This window comes from Ailuropoda melanoleuca, chromosome 16 (genome assembly GCF_002007445.2).
Source record: "Ailuropoda melanoleuca isolate Jingjing chromosome 16, ASM200744v2, whole genome shotgun sequence".
NCBI classification, from domain to species: domain Eukaryota; kingdom Metazoa; phylum Chordata; class Mammalia; order Carnivora; family Ursidae; genus Ailuropoda; species Ailuropoda melanoleuca.
Genome location: NC_048233.1, coordinates 43,570,327 through 43,587,870, shown reverse-complemented (window position 1 = coordinate 43,587,870; position 17,544 = coordinate 43,570,327).

Sequence of the window (17,544 nt, the reverse complement as noted above, 5' to 3'; positions counted from 1 at the left end):
ACGGAGCACCCATCCTAGTGTGGATGCCGTTGGTTCCAGAATCTGGATTTGAGGGGCTGACTCTGACTTCCTGAGAAATCCTCTACATGGCATAGGTCTTGGTGATGGGGTCTATACAGGGCTAAGCAGGCATGCCCAACACCAGACCCAGCTCTCTGCTGTTCTCCTCCCCACCACCCATAACCCCAAATTCCCACCTCAGTGGATTTTTAAATATCTTAAAGGAACCTCAAAGAGCCACTCGCATCCTCACAGCTCCAGGAGATCTCCTTTTCTCTCTTAGGGAATCTGAAAAGGAGAGATTCTTGTTCCTCCAAATACTCACTATCTTAGACCACAAAGGGGCCTTATCTTCTGGCCATTGGGAGGTCTTTGACCACAATCTCTGCTGTGGAGCCACTTTCTTCAAAATGCGAGTAGGAAGAAGGAGAGAGTGGCCAGTGGCCAAGGGGATCTGGCATTAGAACTTCCGGTCCCAGTTTATGGTTTTCCCATCAGCCTCAGCAGTTGCATCAAATCAGCCTGTCTGGCGACATCTCAGGATGAAGGGAGTTGGAACAATCGGGACCTAAAGCACTCTCTTCCCAACCTGTGGGCACGAGGGTGCGCTTGGAAGCCTGCTAGCAGGCAGCTGCTGGGCACCTACTGCCATGGGGGCCACACAGCCGCCCTGCCCTCCAGGCTCCTTCCCCGGCCGCTCTTTGGGTCTCGAGAGGAGGATCAGTTAGGTGTGATCCAAATTATCCAGATAATTAATTGTGGAAGCACGACTTGTGTGTTTTAGAATGCCGCTCCTTTGGCCTCCAGAGATCGTTAAAGCCCCTCCCGAGCTCCTCCTATTCTCTACTCGCCTCCCCAACATACTCCCAAATCCTAGCTAGGAAAAAATCCTAAATGTAGGGGGACAAACTTCCCTGATCTACCATTCTCCCCCACCTGCAACTCCTGTCCCCTCCCCCCAAATTTTCTCTCTTCTGAGTCTCCGCTCTTCGCTTAAAAAAAAAAAAAAACCGAAGAAGAAGGAATTTTCAATAGTCCCACTTGTCAAGCGAAGACCATCTTTTAACCTTCAACAGCAGCGAAAGCCGTGTGAACTCTCGGTGAACCAAGATTGAAGTCATAAATCACGCGTACAAAGGCGGCTGCGGAGGCTGGCGCGGGCTGCTGCACCTTTAACGCTTTCTGGGGCTGACAGGCGGCGGCCCCGCGAAAGTTCACAGCGCCCGGGGAGCGCCCGCCCTCCCCTCCCCTCCCCTCCCCTCCCCCGCCTCCCCCGGCNGGGGATCCACACGGACGCAGTAATTTAGCTTGTCTTTGGCATTCTCCACAGAACCCCGAGAGATGGACCCTCCACTCTCCCTTTTCTCTCTAGAACCGGCATCTTTCATCTCTGTCTATGCGGGCCCAATTATACGGATCCTCGGGGTGCCAATAGGATCTGAGTGGCGGGAACCAGGAACACTGGCTGAAATATGCCATACAATTAGGGGTTCCTTCTTTCTCTTTCTTTTTAACCTTTTTTTTTCCTTTTCTCCCCCCTTCTCTTAAAAAATATTTTGTTTTAGATTTTATGTATTTGTCTATTTATCAGAGGGCTAGAATTAGCCTCCTCCACGGGGTGGGGTAGGTGGGGTGGGGAAAAGGCCCCTTGCAGAAATCTCCAGGCTTCCCGCGCCCGCCGGCCTCGCTTCCTTTCCTTGGCCTTCGGCCTCCTCCTCGTCCTCGGATCGGTTTTGTTTTGTTTTTCTCTCCCCCCACCGTCTCCTCTTCGGTTTAATTAAAGTTTAGCGACTCCACTTGCCTTTTCTCTCCTTTCTCTTCGAAAGCGGAAACCAGACGGCCCAGGCGGCCCCAGCAGTCCCTGCCTGCCGCCGGCAGGGCCTCCCCCTCGCCCGCCTCCCTCGCTCCACCGCCGCCGGCCTCCCGGACTGGTCCCCAGCCCCTCCACCATCCCGCAGGTGTGCGGGCCGCTGGCCCGGGGGACCGGAACGGCCCGGGCTGCGGCAGAGGTGTCTCGTCGTCCCCTAAACCCGCCCCCAGACTTGCTCCAGAAAGTTTGTGGGGTGCGTACACCCCGACTCAGGCAACCCGCTCCCCCAAACCCATGGCTGACTAATATGATATGACAAAAGCCGGTGATGGATTTGGTATATGTGAATTCACAATGCCCTTTCCTCCAGAATTTAACTATAAGTTAATACACACCGGAAACCACGCGCATACACGCTCGTTAATGGGCTTAGGTATTAGCGAGTCCTAACGATGCATACAAATGTGTTCTGCGCTCTCTAGGCCCCTCAAGATTTATGGGCCTTGAGCTCTCTGAAGCTGTAAACAAGGAGGAAAAAAAAGAGAGAGAGAGAGAGACTGGGGGAAAGAGACAGAGGCCTGACTCACCCCTCCAGATTGTGGGAGAGAAGGGATCTCTGCAAGTGGGTTCTTACGTATTTTGCTTTCCTTACAAGCTCGGTGTGTGTGGGTTTTGGCATTGGGCTGGGGCTGGGGCTGGGGCTGGGGCTGGGCCTGGATGCTGGTGTGAGCGGGCAGTGTGCTGTGTGCGTGCTGGGGTGGACGCCTGCCTCCTAGGAATTGCTCTGCAGGGGCCTGGATCTAGCAGGCATCTGTGGGCACCTATGCGTGTGCTAGGTGTGTGTGTGTATGTGCGTGCATGTGTGACAAGCAGGCCCCCCTCTGGGCCTGGCTGCTGTCCCCTGAACCCGGCGAACAAATCTCTAACAATCATAATAACAATAAATAATAAATAATAAAACAGTAGTTAACAGTCCCTCCCTAGCAGGATAACAATAAAATGCAAGAGGAGGTTAGTTTGAGGAGGGGCCAGGGGAAGGAGTCAGGATCACAGCATCCGAGGGGAAGACAAGGGAGGATGGAAGGAAGTTAGCTTCTTCCTATGCCCTTGGGGGGCTGGGTTTGGGAACCCCCTCTCCAGACAAGGTCCTCTGGCCAGAGGAGGAGAGGGAGAGGCCGGAGGCCGCTCTTTCCTGCTTCTTTTTCTCTGGCTTTTGCTTTGTGCGATCAGGGGAGGGATCCCACATATGGGGGCGATTAGGGGCTTTGGGGAGTCTCTGGAGCCCCTGTTTTGAAGAGGAGGGCAAGCAAACAGGGTCAGGCGGGGTAGGGGGCCAGAAATGGATGAGGCGATGGCCAGAGCCGGGGTCCTGGCCACCCGGGCAACAGACGTGCCTGGGAAGACGCGCCGCCGGGTATGGAAGCAGAAAAACATTTATGGCCGCCCGAGAGAGGGGAGAGCAAGGCCGGGGTTTCCGGTAGGCCCAGGGAAAGTTCCCTTTCTAGGGGCTTTTCAAATACACAAACACAAAACAACAACCAAAAAGGAGGAGAAGAAGGGAGGGGTGGAGGCGCGCTGAATATTCCTTCGCGGGCTTGGAGCGAGCGGATTGCATAAAGGAAGAGAGGACCGCGATCCCGGATCCTTCCACATCTGCCTCGTTCTCTCCAGGTACAATTTTCTGATAATCGTGTTAATGTATTTACCGCGGCGGGGGGGGGGGAGCAGACGCGTAGGAACAAGGCGCTCGCCGAGGAGAAAGCCGCCCCACAGTTTCGGGTCTAACGAAATAGCCCCCTTTAAAAACAACTGTACCAAAAGGAAAAGGAAAAAAGACAGAAAGAAAAGAAATACAAAAAACACAAATTGGCCAACTTTTTAAAAGAGAAAGAAAAGGAAAGAAAATGACCGTAGCAAACAAGCGTGAGAACTTTTAAAGGATTTAAGTCACAAACCTTTTCAGAGGTTTTGATTCTTTTTCAGCAGCCGCTGCCCCATCTGGGCGGAAAGGGACGGAGAACTACACTTTGCACCGAGTCACTTCTTTAAGGCCGGTGCACACACAGAGATTCAAGAGGGAACCCCGGGCGGCCTGCCTGTGGGCACCACGCCGGGAGGGGGGCCTGTGATAAGCAGTCGGACGAAGTACATAACATCAAATACAACCGGCCGGAGCGCGGGGCGCAGGGCGAGCGCCCAGAGCCCAGAGCTCGGGTTCCAGGCGGCCGGCGAGCGAGGCCTCGCCTCTCCAGCCCGTCCCCGCCTGCAGCCCCCTTCTCCCCAGCGTCCGTGCCCCTGCTGCCCTCCCCGCGATATGATGCCTGGTCGGGCTTCCCTGGTGCGAGGATTTAGGGCCTAAGAAGAGGCAAAGTGACTCAAGCCGACTCTCCGTTTCTTTCCCCTAGGCCTCTGCACTTGCCCCAGCTCTCAGCCACCCGGAGACCGACCCGACGGGGGCTTCTGGACTGCCCCCCATCCACTCCTGTGTGTTCCCAAAGCCTGGCGGCCTCCAGCCCTCCTTGGACGGGGGCATATCCGTGCCCAGACACCTCTGCCCCCTGTCATACGTGAGCGTGCTCACTTCGGGGGTATCTTGAAGAAGAAGGAGGCAGGCCGGCTTAGAGCCGTGTTTACGTCTAGTTCTCCCGATCTGTTCCCATCTGGAGACTTTATTTATAACCCCCACTATAACTCTCTCTGTTTGGAGGCACTGGTGGCTCTATTGACAGACTGATGTCTAGAAAATACTGCTCTATCTCTAACCATACCTAAATGTGCTGTGCTCGTATTTACAGATTTATGCTTGAGGCAAATACAATTATTTCCATTGTATTTGTGCATATACAATAGTTATAGAAGCAGATTTATATATGAGAAAATATACGACTCCCTCATAGCCATCCGGTTTTATGGACATTTGATATCCTGACAGATTTATATCTCTGAGCAGCTATATAGATAAATGTATATCGCTGGAATTATGTATCAGGAGATATACACTTATCGATTGTGATGTAGTTAGAGCACTCACTTAGAGCCCTATATGGCCAGGGAGATATTTCTATATTATTATCACTATATATAGGCATATGTATTTATAACTACATAGTTATAAAACTAGACATAAGTAATTATAGTCCTATATGTACATGCCGCTATCTCTCTGTAGAGTTATAGACACTTGTGAGTATAACTCTGCAGAGATATCTGGATGTATATAAGGCTGTAATTACCTTGTGATGTGTGTGTATTGGGGCTTAGGCCAGTCTATCTCTGTACAGACATATTTATATGTAGGAGCTGAGAGAGACTTGTTCACGGAAATATTTCCAGAGAACCAACTGAAAAGCGGGATCTGGCCATCTAGGAAATCAGCTAGCACAGTTCTTTACTTGTGGAGGGATGGAGTTACCAAAGGGTAAGCAGGACATAAGAAGCCTCAAGGAGAGGAGGCGAATGGAAGGTGCTTGGGGCGTGGCTGGAACAGACAGGCGGGAAAGGGGTAAACACGGGGCACCCACACGAAGATGGGGGACTGGTTTTGTGAGGGCCAGGTGCAGATGGTCACTGGGTCTCATGGAAAGGGAGGTGGTGAACAGTGCTACCATGTGGAGATCTGCTCCAGCTCTCCACTGAGGGAGCAGAGCCTCAGTTGGGCTTTAGTGCACTGAAGGTCAGCTGCCACCTAGCCCCTTCCGCATTCTTGGTGCATTGCTCTTGAACCCTAGTTTCGGGGTCTCAAAGAGTAGGTTACAGAGGTGAGGAAGTTTGGGGACAGGGCCGGGAGGGGGGTGCACTCTCACCGCCGCTGCTCTCTGGCAATAGGGCCAGGAAAGCCACGTAATGTGGCCAAATAAAGCTTGCTTTCACCTGGGCGTCCTGTGCCCCTGGGGAGCTGTATGGTAGGAGCCTGGTGGATTGAGGGGTGAATTCTCAAGTGTTGGGCTTATTCTGATGGGAGCTTCGGGAGGCCTTCCTCAGCCCCCCTTCTCAGAGGCCTGGGCCTCATGAGCCTAATTCTGCTCCATCAGGCCATTCCTTCCCTGTTGCTCCCCATCTTGGGGTTCCCTCCCCTCTGGGTACAGAAGGCTATAACTTCCAGCTCCCTAACAGCACTGCCCTGGGCCTTTATGGGAGAATTTGACTTTAATAAGTGGGGAACATGGATCGGCACCTCTAGGACTCGTCACCCCCCCCCCCACATCTGCCTGGCTCTCCCACCAGCCTCCTTCCAGGCACCACTGGGCCCAGGCTCCACAATTCTTCCCCCGCCACCAACCATCCCAGAGGAAAAGACATTTTTTCTCCTGGCCCTAGTTCTTTTTTTTTTTTTTTTTTTTTTTTTCTTTTCTTTAAACCAGGGAGCACAGACCTCTTTGCTCAATGGTTTGTTTGCGGGGGTTTCCCTGCACTCTGTGTCAGTGGCCGGTCAGGCTTCCAAGATCTCTAGGATGCTGGGAAGGGAGTGAAGACCCCTGGGCTGGGGTTAAATGCCAAGTGCCACCCTCCACACATGCCTGCCCCCAGGATTGGAGCTTCTCCAGGACAGGGACTCTGCTGCCTGGCACAGAGGTCTAGCCTGATACACGCTTGTGGAGGTGAACTGAATGGCGATCAGAGCAACAGCTTCTAGCAGAGGCGGCCTCCCCTTCTGTGGCCACCGCTGCGGGCTAGCCGGCACCTGGGTGCCCTGGCAGGAGCCAGGCCCAGGACCCATGGTGGCTGGAGGCAGCGGGCTCTGACGGGGCCAGTGGTTAGTGCCCAGTGGAGAGCGGCCCGAGCTGAGATGGGGGAGCGAGGGGTGGAATGAGGCACCAGAGCCAGGCTCTTTCTCCCCAGAGGGCCTCGGCCCCCCGCCCCAGCCTCCTGGCTCCCCAGACCCCCCGAGTATATGAAAACGAAACCAGAGCCAGGCCCTGGGCTGGGAAGGAGCTGCCTATCAGCCTGAGGGGCCCAAAGAGGAACCACCACTTGGTCCATTAAGAAATACATAAATAAAACAGAAATAAATCAGCATGAGATGGCCACCCTGGCGGAAGGAAAGGCCTTGTTATGCCTCAGCCGGGCTCCAGGGATATTACCAAATGCATCAGAATGACTGAGTTTAATAAGAAAATTTTTTAACTTTAAAAAGCTTACACATTTTCTGAATCAGTAATATCTCCTAATCAGGTTGAGTCACATAGTTCTTTTTAAAATTGTCATCATTCCCTGTAGATCTGGTCCCTGTAGAATAGGTCCCGGAGTTTGGGGACAGGCAGGTCACTAGCAATGAATGGGGTGAGACAAGCAGTTTCTCTATCCGGTGAGGGTGTTGGTCTGCGGGGAAGGCTTGGCCTTCCCCCTTCCACCAGGCTTGGAGCAGGGAAGACCCTCCCAGATTTGATTCCTTTTTTCCATAAGAGTCTTTAGGGGCAATCTGCTTTGTGTCTGGGTGAGGATCCAAGGTCCAGAGAGGGAGCTAAGTTAAACCTGGAACCTCATTTCTAGTCCCCCAAACTCTGACAGTTTCCTCCGAAGACACCCCTACCAGTCCGTCCCCAGAATATCTAATGTCCACAGAGATGTTGGGTGCTTTCCCTAAAGAAATGCTGAGAGGGAGAACCGGGGGCCAGTATTTACATGTATTTGCCTAAGCAGGACTCTGGGCAGGTGTCTGGGCTCTGGCCAGGATGGGGGTGGGGTGAGGATAACTGCTAAAAACCCCAGAATCTGCTTCGGGTTCAGGTAATGATTGTCCTTGGCCAAAAGACAGGAAATGGAGAAACCCTGACCATACATCATTGATCCCAAAGAGACCTGGGTCCCTTTATCTGGACTGTAATGGTTCTTAGCTGTTTCTGGGTCCCAAACCCCCTTTGAGAAGCAGACAAAAGCAATCTGCCCTCTCCCCAGCAAAACGTACATACACACGGTGTTGTTGATGGGTGCTGGGATGATGCAGAGCCCAGGAAGCCCGAGACCTCTGGGTTGAGTATCCCTAGTTTGGGTATTTCCCCCTTTTCTCTGTGACCCGACTCCGATTGTCTCCCTTTGCTTTGGCTGTCCCTGAGGGCCTTTGCTGAGGAATCAGGCAGTTCTTCTCTGCCCTTCTTTCCTTTGCTAGAGCAGGCAGCAGGCAGAGGCCTTGCTTGGGCTGAGCTCCTGATCTGCTCTCCTGCAGAAACCAGGAGACTGGCTGTTCCCTGAGGCCTGGACTACGTTGCCCTGCTACTCCACCCATCTCTGGGGGTAGGGGAGTAGACTGGGGGCATATTGGCAGCGTGCAGGCCTGGCTGTAGGGGGACCAATTCCCATCTCTAGTGCAAACTTGGATGCAAGGAGCAAGTTGCAATTGCTATAATAATAGTCATAATAATAACAATAATAATTTATTTAGCATATCATTAGATGTGTATTTACTGTCTTCCCTCTGCTTTTTTACAAGTGTCTCCTAAGGAATTCTCACAACACCCAGGGGGAAACAATAATAAGCTAATTACCACCCTTGGCTCCCCCTCCTCCTCCCATCCACAGAGTCACCCTCTCAGAGACAGAGCATTGACACAGCCCCTCCCTGTGTTTACACCTGTTTAGCATGGTCCCCCCTTCCCCATTTCTCCTCTCCCATTCACAGTTTTTTTCCATCCCTGTTAAGGAAGTTTCCCCATCATTTGGAGGAGGAAATGTCGGGGAGGAGAGTAGCTGAGCCCCAGAGAGTTCTAGGTATTAATACTGTTTCCCTGACATTACGGCAATGATGAGGATGATGTGGGAAGAACCAAACTCTTAATTCTCTGATTGCTCTTTTGGGGGCAGAAATTGCCTGCAGCGGGTTTAGAGGCAGACGGGTTAGAGAGGGGACGGGTGCCGCCATGATGCCGCCACATCGGAGTCAAGGGCGGGAGTGTGGCGGGTCCTGCAAATGTAACATCCCTACCGGGGGCTCTTACGTGCTCAGGCCAGACCTTAGAGCTGCCGGGCCTTGGAGATCCCGTTGGCCTCTTTTGGCAATGAAAAAAGAAAAGTAAAGTAGGAAGGCAGACGTGTGCCTGTGTGTGTATATGTATATATAGAAATTTACAGATGCATACATATTCACACACATTTTTTTCCTGAATGAATAATCATGATGATGGTTATACTTTTTAAAATAGTCATTTCTTGGGGCCCCTGGGTGGCACAGCGGTTAAGCGTCTGCCTTCGGCTTAGGGCGTGATCCCAGCGTTGTGGGATCGAGCCCCACATCAGGCTCCTCTGCTATGAGCCTGCTTCTTCCTCTCCCACTCCCCCTGCTTGTGTTCCCTCTCTCGCTGGCTGTCTCTATCTCTGTCAAATAAATAAATAAAATCTTTAAAAAAAATAAAATAAAATAGTCATTTCTTTTCACTTTTAAAGAAAAATCCGTATCTTCTCAGAGATGATAATGAAAACACAAACCGGACGCATGTTTTTGGATGACAGATCCTAAGTGGTCTCTTGGACCACCGAAAAAGGCCCCTGGAGTCCCAGTGATCTGCTGAGCGTGTTCACAGTTGCTCGTTTCCTTAGCCCCCACCCAGGGCGGTGAACTGCAGCCGATGTCGTGACAGGTTTGCTCGCAGACGGAGCGGCTGGCCTGTCCTTGAGATCGGGATGTTGCTGCTCAGAGGACCCACACCCTAAGGTCGCTCTCCACCCCTCTGCCCAAGTACACCGTCCCTCCTGGGAAGAAGCAAGTCTAGGCCGGAGAACACAAGAGCCAGTTCGAGTCAATCTAAGGATGACCTGAGTATAAACAGTCAGTATAAAGTGTGAGCGTTGAATCTGCTTCTTAGCTCTCTAAACTGTGGTTGGCCTAGTTGACATTTTTGGTGGGTCCCATAAACCATTTGGTGTCTTTTCCTCTTTCTATAATCCTCATGCTTTTCTGTTGCCCACACTCTCCGCTGTCTGCCTCTGGCCCTTTCATGTCCCCAGGCCTATCAAAATGTATTTGTCTGGAGTGCCACTCCGGTCTCTACTGGGTAACAGCCAGATTGCCAGATTAGGGAACCACCAGTGTGTGGACATGGACCTTCTCCTGGATGACTGTGCTTTTTGGGGTAGGTCTTCCGGAGCCACTGCCCAGATGGAAGGAAAGAGCCATGATGATGGAATTTCGGGCGACATGATATAAATTTACGTGAGGGGAGTTTATGATTTTTCTTAATCCCTATCATGGAGGCAGCCATCCAACCTGTCTGTGGATAAGGCTATCCTTGCCCCCAACCTAAGGTTTCCAGGCTGCTTAGAGGAGTCCAGAACATGTTGTGCACCTTTTATGACCAGATCTTGAGAGATAAAATTAAGTTGGAAAGAAACTAGAGTCATCCAGGTAAAAAGAATATTATGCACGAATTGTTTAGATGTGGGCTTCTGATTTGTTCTGAACGTGGTGGTCATTCATTCCATGACTTAGTTCCAATTTATGGATAGTGTCTTGAAGCTCCCTCAATACTCGTAACTATAATAGCTTCTGTTTCTAGAAGATGACTATACGCCAGGTGCTTTACACTAAATTTGATGAGGAAATGTAATCTCAGGAAGGTGAAGTCACCTGCCCAAGGTCACAAAGCCGGGTCTGGATTCAGTTTTCCTGGCAGCCCCTGTGGTCTTTCCCATAATGACTTGGAATCCACCCCTTCCCCCAGACGAAATACTTCCATAGTTCACGCCTCTGGGTTCTAGGGGAGTGCTTGAGTTCGCACTTCCCCAGGCAGAGTCTCGCTTTCTCACAAGGGTCAGCCAACAGGAAACTGAGAAGTATCTCGAGATTAATCTTCAGAACCCCTCACTCCCTGAGCATCCCCCACCAAGCGCTGCCTTTCCGGTTCTATCCCTGCTTGATAAAGTATCCCAGCGGTGCTTTTGTATTTGAAAGGATGTGATCTGCGGAGGACTGCTCTTAACACCGCGTGCTCTAATGGTGGGACTTGCAGCATTTCAGTGGCAAGATAATTGGGGAGGGGGACACAGAGTCTTCCCAGGGGCTTTAAACTGCATCACTGATCCTGCATCTCATTATCCATTAACTTCAGATGAAAGCTATCACATTGGATCCCTTTATTCTGGCATTTGAAACTAAGCACATAGGGGGCTAATTTCTCTGCTTTTACCTGACTGCTGGCATCAGGCAGATACCCTCCCGTGGTCCTGCCCCATCTAGTCTTGGCCTCCCTCCCCTCAGGGCCAGGGTCCCTCAGGGAAACGGCTCCCCACGTGTGCCTGCAGGGGCCCTGTGGAAAAGGTTGAGTTGTCAAATGAGGAGACACCACAGCTAACACCCCCTCTCCCCCACCCCCCACCAACTCTGGAATGAAGATGGAGAGTTTTCTGTGCCTGGTTTAGTTCACGGAGACACATAGTCCATCATTTGATTTTCTACAAAGAGTATTCCTTCCCTGCCCCCCAGCATCCTCTGGTTTTTGCTCAGAGCTGGAAGGATCTTAGTGATGACCTAATCACACCACTTCACGGTGAAGGAAGGGAAACTGAGGCTCAGCCAGAGGCCAGGATCCAGGTATTTTGACCCCCAGGCCACGCGGCACCTGGCTGTCTTTGCACTTCAGCTGGACACCTCTTAGCTTGCTCCCTCTAATTCCCAGGGTCCAAGCTGGCTCTCCCGGGCAGAGAGCACAGGCACCAAGGACCGTCATGATGATGCCGGCCCTCCTGTCTGGTCACGGCCGCTTTGGGCCACGGGCTACGTCATACCCACACCGTGCTCCGTAATCCCACTAGAGCCTCCCTGTGATTTCTGTGAAGTCAGAGGGCCTCTCTGTTCTCCCTGTTTCTGCATGACTCCCTAGAGCTGGCCAGGGGCCTGGAGAGGGGCTGAAGATCTCAGGCGGAGAGCAAAGGGGTAAGCACAACTTTCTTACCTCTGGTTTCCCTCCCTTCCAGCCTGCTATGAGGAAAGAGGCTGTCCTGGAGAGAGAAGTTTCCTTAATATGCTGTCAAGCCTTCCTCAAGCTTCAAAGGAAAAAATCCTGTCTTACTGTCTAATTCTGAGGACTGAAGGCCAGGGAAGGGAGATGAGCTCAATCAGCCTGAGGAATGCTGATTATAGGTAAGAAAGAACGTGCCTGTCCTGCGAGTCTTCAGACAACTGTCAACTCTGAACGCACCAGGTAGATTCTCATCCCCCCTGGTACGGTCAAGTTAACCTCACAGGTTTCCTTCCAGGCCAAAGATTCTAGCTACTTTCCCCAGTATTTCGTGGTCTGTCTAATCCTAGATTCCTCAGGCAGTGCTCACGCACGTTCCCATGGGTGTTGGCCCTAAAAAATTTCCCCATCCCTAAGAAACAAAATTGAACCAGTTCAGGAACAAATTCTACCAGATCTCTTATTAGTCTGATGTGGGCACGACAGCACTGGACTGGGAGTCCAGAGTCTTGGTGTCCGTTATGGGCTGGATTATGTTCCTCCCCAAATTCATATGTTGACATCCTAACCCCCAGTACCACAGAAGGTGACCCTATTTAGACAGAGGGCCTTTGAAGAGGTAACTGAGGTAACGTGCGGTCATACGTGTGGGCCCTAATCCAGTCTGACTGGTCCTCTTGTAAGAAGAGGAGATTAGGACGCAGACACCGTGGAAAGACTACGTGAAGCCAAGACCATATGAAGCAGACCATCTACAAGCGGAGGGAGAGAGACTCCCAAAGAAACCAAGCCTGCGTGCCCGCGTGGCTCAGTCTGTTAAGCATCTACATTCAGCTCAGGTCGTGGGATCGAGTCCCACATCAGGCTCCCCGCTCAGCTGGGAGTCTGCCCCTCCCTCTGCCTCCGCCTCTCCCCTGGCTTGCGCGCACGTGCTCTGTCTCTCTCGCTTGCTCTCTCAAATAAATAAATAAAATTAAAAATAAAAAAAAAGAAAGAAACCAACCCTGTCAACACCTTGATCTTGGACTCCTAGACCTGCTGAACTTTGAAAAACTGAATTTCTATTGTGTAAGCTGCCTGGTCTGTGATACTTTATTCTAGCGTCCCTAGCAAACTAATATAGCATCTAAGTATGTCTCAGCCATTTATTTGCTAGGTGATCTTGGACATTTAAAACTGTCCAAGCCTCAGTTTCCACAGGAGCTCAAAGGTCCCTTCAATACCTAACATCCTGTGATCCCATGTAAAGGGAAAGCCCTGGTTATGCTACACAATTTTTACTTTCTTGTCAGTGATGTTGGATGTAAATGGGCACAGTTCTAGATACATGTCCTCATCTAATCACACACAGCCCTGCACCACAGCCTGGCTTTCCAAAAACGTACAGTCCCTAAATGCCAGCGTCGACTCAGCTTTCAATGCAGACGTATTTGGGTCCCCTGACTTGACGCTGTGGCTGTGGCTATGTTGCATCTCACAAAAATTGCTTGAAATGAGGACATTTTAGTCGGTTGACTGGTTCTGGTGAACATAGTGCCAAATAGCCCCACTGCTTCATCTCTACTTAACTGATGGGTTTTATATTTACACCGCCAGATTCTGGCCACCCTTTTTGAATCAGAATCCCTCTGCGACCATGCAAGACCCTCTCAGCAGCATCACCTTTATTCTTTGAATGGCTTGGTAAGTTCATTACAAATAGTCAAACCCAGACGACTGACACAGCCTCACTCAGGCCCACAGAAAGCACTCTCGGGCCAGGTCTGTAAGATGCCAAAGGACCCACTTGGGTTAACCAATTGAGAGAAAAATCAGTCCACTTATACCCGTAGGACCCCGTAGGCAAAGCAACATTCCCCTGTCAGTCTGAGCTGACTTAAAGTCTGTACGTGGCCAGTGTCTTTCCCTCTTCTTACTGAGCAGACTTCTTAGGACAAAGAAATGAGTGTCCATATGGTCCCACACACGCATACATACCATGCCACAGGACTCCTAGCCTTGTCTTTTGGGAAGAGATGACCGGGGAGAACAGAGAACTTGTGCTGTCGGGGACAATGGGAAGTCCTTGGGATGACTTGTCTCTGGTGCATATCTGCACGGATGTGACACAGAATGCAGCTTTGGCTGATATTTGACCTGTTTGATGAAATGAGAGGGGAAAACCAGCTAGAATGGACCTTGGCCATGTTAACTGGTCATGAGTAAAAGTGTATATTTGCATGCATCCAGGCTTTTATATTTGGCTTTTTGTAATTTTATTCCAGAACTTCGTTTGTATCCCTGCATATTCACATATGTCTGAGTGTTCGGATTTGTGTCTCTGTGTTTCCCCACATGGCTAAGTTTGCGGATACGTACTTGTACATTTGCACCTGTCCTAAGTGTTTGCACGTGTTTGTACACGGCCTGTGTGTGAGCAGGTGGATTTGCCTGTGCCTCTGTGCATCTCTCCTTTTGGGTTTCTGTAGGAGGAAGCTATTCCGTGTACGTATCTGCGTGTCTTTGGAGATCAGTGACTCCGGTGAGACTTCAGACATTGTAAAGTCTGCCTGGCAAGCCAAGGATGAAATCTGATGCTAGAGAATGGTTAGGCAGGCCTTCTGCTCAGATTCCTTCTGGCTCAACAACTATTTTCTTCCAAAATGAGGTCTTCAGTGTCTTCCAAGGGCCCCTTCTGGCTGCTTCCACCAGTTCTAGACCTCTAGGGTCCCCTGTCAGCCTTTTTTTAATGGACCTAATGAGTTGAGGGGAGTGTCTAGAGGTGAACTGGGATTTTAAGATGGAAATAAAAAAGGAAACTTCATCCTTTCCTCCCCATTCTACTCATTTTCCCTTATTGACATTCATCAACTCTGAGCATGAGGCACAAGGGAGCAGCAGCTCTGCATTGTTAAAGACCTTTCTCCATTCTTTAAAAGCTAACAAATTTTACTAAAAATTTTTTAGGTGGGTATGATAATAGTATTGTGGTTATGTTATAAAAAAAAGTCTTTATCTTTTAGAGGTATTCATTGAATTGTTCATAGGAGAGATGACATGACGTCTGAGATTTGTTTCAAAATATATGAGGCGGGGCGCCTGGGTGGCACAGTGGTTAAGCGTCTGCCTTCGGCTCAGGGCGTGATCCCGGTGTTCTGGGATCGAGCCCCACGTCAGTCTTCTGCGATGAGCCTGCTTCTTCCTCTCCCACTCCCCCTGCTTGTGTTCCCTCTCTCGCTGGCTGTCTCTATCTCTGTCGAATAAATAAATAAAATCTTTAAAAAAAAATATATGAGGCAGTATTGGGTTCAATGTAGATAAAACTAGATTGGTCATGGGTGATCATTGTTAAAGGGAGGTGATGGGTAAAGGAGTGTTTGCTTATATCATTTTCTCTACTATTGTGTTTGGACTTTTCGATAGTAAAAAATGAATCATGTTCACTCAGGCATCTCCTACTATTTCCCCACCACACTCTCCATCCAGAAATGTAGCTGAGACTTTAATTATTTCCCCCCATTATGTGGATGAGGAAGTGGAGACTCTCGCTGGGAAAGGGATTTGCTTACAGCAAGTGGAAGCAGAAAGCTCTGACTAGAATTCAGGCAGCCTGACTTCCAAGCGAAGGTTCTTCTCATTGGATCCTGCATAAACATGAGCCTCGCGCAGGCATAAAACATAGAATTTGTGAATAAATACTTATCAGATTAATGAAAGAACTGAGACTCCGGTTGCTCATACATTTGCATGGGGCTTACCCAGACAAGTGTACGGACACCCAAGGGCTCCACATCTGCATGTACGCAGCGGATACACCCCTCAATTCACACAGCCATGCTGTCCTTGGTTGGACCCTTGTAGATCACTTATTTTGAAAAGATGTGTTAGACGTGATGTTCGGGGAAAGAAAAAGAAGGGCATATTAGATTGTTACACCTGTTCTGTGCGCTCATGCGCAGATCTGAGCAATTTACGCACCCTCAGTGAGAACGTACCAACAGGAGACCTGGAAGGAAGAAATGTTCTGACAATGGACAGATCAAGCCCAGGACCACAGACACAAGGAGAGTTTGGTGAGGACGGAAAAACACTGTCAGGCTGGTGCCTTGTACCTCTTAACAAAACCATAACTTTGCATGCAGGTACAAGAGCGTTTTCTCCTCGAAAACATAGATATGTTCAGATAAATACAACCATCACATATACTTCCAGAAAGAGCTTGTGCATGGTGCATAGCCACCTTCCATACACTGTTATACAGCCATGTCTCTAGAGAGAGGGGTTCTGAGTGGGTACATACAGGTCTAGGAGCTAGAGGACAGGAGTTTGAGTCTACTGTCCACCACTTACAGAGCATGTCGTCTTCAGCAAGTCACATCACCCTCTTTGGTTCAGTTTCCCCTCCTGAAACACGAGACTGATAGTAATAGCTAAGCCGCCTGTCTGAAACAGTGCTAAACACAGGAAGGCCACTTTACCTATAAATTTGTATCTTATTCTACATTTTCATACTAAAAATGATGAATATATATCTATGACAAACATAGCATATATGTATGTATGTCTATCTTTCTGTTAATCTATCTATGGGATAGAAAAACTGAGTAAGTTGCCTAAGATGACGCATTCCAAATACAGCATGGAATAGTGGAATGAGGTTTTGGAATTAGAAGCACCACTAATGAGCTAAAACAGCATCCAATATAAATGTTATGGAGTGGCTTCTGCTGGTTAGCTCAGTCGATTAGATCAGTGGTTCTTAAAATGTGGTCCAAGGATCCCTGGGGGTTCTTGAAGACACTTTCAGGAGCTCTGCGAAAGGTCCTTCCTCTCCCAGCTACTTATCTGCATGAGGCTATGTACTTCATATACTCCGACCAAAGCAATGTATTGCAACAAACTGAATGCAAAAACAGGTCCGAGAATCCATTCGTCTTCTGTGAAGCTGGACATTAAAGGAATTTGCCTACATGAGAAAACGGTGACATTTTCCTCACTAAATTTATTGGAAAATATAGTTATTTTTCCTGAAAAGTTAGTTACGTTAACATGTAATGGATTCATTATTATTATTTTTAAAGATTTTTAGAAGGTTTCCATTTTAATTTCTAAGAAGGTAAATATGGGTAGATATAACCCATATTTTAAAAGTTCTTTGAGATTTTAATAATTGTTAAGAGTGTGAAGGGATCCTGAGACCAAAAGTTTGAGAACCACTGGGTTACAGCCTGGTGTTGACGAGGACAAGAACCTGCGAAGGCCAGCCAAGGAGCGAGGTTACTGTAGGCGCTGCTCGGGCTCAGGCTGGTGTGGCCCCGCGCCCTCACCGGCGCTCCCTGCTAAACTCAGCCCATCCTGACAGCCAGTGCCCCTGTCCATCACGAGTAAAGGATTGAAGGGTTCAGAGCACCCTCTGTGGAGTCAGGCAAGTCGGACTGGAATCCTGGCTCTGCCAGTGGCCTGGGCCTCCCTCAGCTTCCTGCTGTGTAAAATGCAGATTGCAGTAAGGCTCGAAGGAGAGAGCGAACTTAGCCAGTGCCTGGTCCACAGTAAGCGCTTAAGAAAATGCCTGTTATCGTTAATAGTAATAGGAAGAAGAAGGGGAAAAAGAAGGAAAAGAAGGAGGAGGAGGAATACACTACTGAAAGCTTACCGTGTGCTGAGCACTCATCGAAGTGCTTTTCTGACATTAGCCCCCTGACTCCTTCAACACCGCTGTAAGGCAGTTACTGACCCTAGGAGATGGTTAGGCTGCTGTCCCTGCTGCTGGTGGGGTGGCTGCGGCGGTTTCCCAGGTCCTGCCTGCAGGGCAGAGTCATGCAGACTGGAGGGTTAGAGAAATGTTTGTGGTTTAGATTTCACTTTGAA